This window comes from Macrobrachium rosenbergii, chromosome 31 (genome assembly GCF_040412425.1).
Source record: "Macrobrachium rosenbergii isolate ZJJX-2024 chromosome 31, ASM4041242v1, whole genome shotgun sequence".
In the NCBI taxonomy this organism is placed as follows: domain Eukaryota; kingdom Metazoa; phylum Arthropoda; class Malacostraca; order Decapoda; family Palaemonidae; genus Macrobrachium; species Macrobrachium rosenbergii.
Window position 1 is genome coordinate 19,254,684 of NC_089771.1, and position 1,470 is coordinate 19,256,153.

Below are 1,470 nucleotides of genomic sequence, written 5' to 3' on the forward strand. Positions count from 1 at the left end.
AAACAAGAATATGTCTCGGATCATATGAGTAATAATATAACAAGTATGGCCACTGGACAATGAACATTTCTGTTTAAATGGGATAAGAGCCCCGAATAATATGGATAAAGTTCCAAATATTTATTGGCCTAAAGAGAGAGAGAGGTGATGGGGAGGGGGGGGTGTGAGAATGGAGCACTTGTATAGCAGATAGCTGGTAGGGGAGAGAGACAGAGAGAGAGAGAAAAAAAAAACTAAGTCACAAGGAATTTTTGGTCGAGGAGAGAGAAAAAGGGAGAAAAATATAAAGTAAAACCTCAAGCTATCTACGTTTGGCTACTGTATAGAATGATGCTTAACAATGACGAAGGTTCAGTCATGATATACAGTATTAAGAATGAAAAGAATTTCCAAAATGAGCTGTATGATATAGTGAGTGATTTCACCCCACTGCACTGATGTGAAAGTTACCATATTAAACCCACCACTTTTCAACTGTGATACGACGGTATACATTTTGACTAAATACTGATCGCTTGCAGCTGTTATTTTTTCTCTTTCTTTTCCCCCCCTCTTCTATAGCTGTAGCCCACAAAAGTCGATTGTCAAGTTAGTACAGTGTGCAGGTATATAATTTATTAGTTCAGTTAGCAGGCATACACTGGTTTCCATCATCGCTGGTACTAAAAGAGAGAGAGAGAGAAAAATCTCATGATTGAGAGTTTTTCTGACTCCCCAAATAAAAATGCAAAATGAATCATACGTTAACATAAATATTCACCTGTGACGAATTATAAGTAACAACTCTACCTTTACCATATCGACAAAAATATAATTATCTTTTTCTTTTACAAAACATGAGACTATCTCTTTGATTACAGTTAGATAATAATGCTGGCGCGATGATATTGTTGATACAGTTTATAAATAACACCTATTCCTGTATTATAGTAGAGAGATCACTAAAGTTTTCAAGGAAGAAACAGTAAAGAAAAGAGACAAGATAATAATGAAATCGACAAATATACAAACAATGCTGACTCAATTAATTTATCAAATAAGTCAATTTCTCTTCAAGAACGCAAGACTACCCTTAAGATCATATATTTTAAGGAAATAGCAAAAGAGATGGTCTTCCCCTCTGCTAACTAAATAAGAAATATAAAAAAGAAACACACAAGAAGCAACATAAGTTATTGTTCGTCCTCTTTCCAAGCAATAGGAAGAGTGAAATTGTTCTAGGCCAGCTGATTATTAGGCATAGTCGCCTAACCCTTCAGTATATTTTAGAAGGCAACACCACCAACTCTCACTGCTCTGATTTACTGCTGAGTTGTTTTCATTGAGCATACTTGGTGCTTTGCTCAAGTAGTTTGAGCAGTAACAAAGATTCCATCTTGATATACAATACTTGCGTGAAATTTCGGGAAATGATGCAGGCGTTTCGGTACTCAAAATGTTTTAAAAGAGTAAGATTTTTAAAAAGATGTA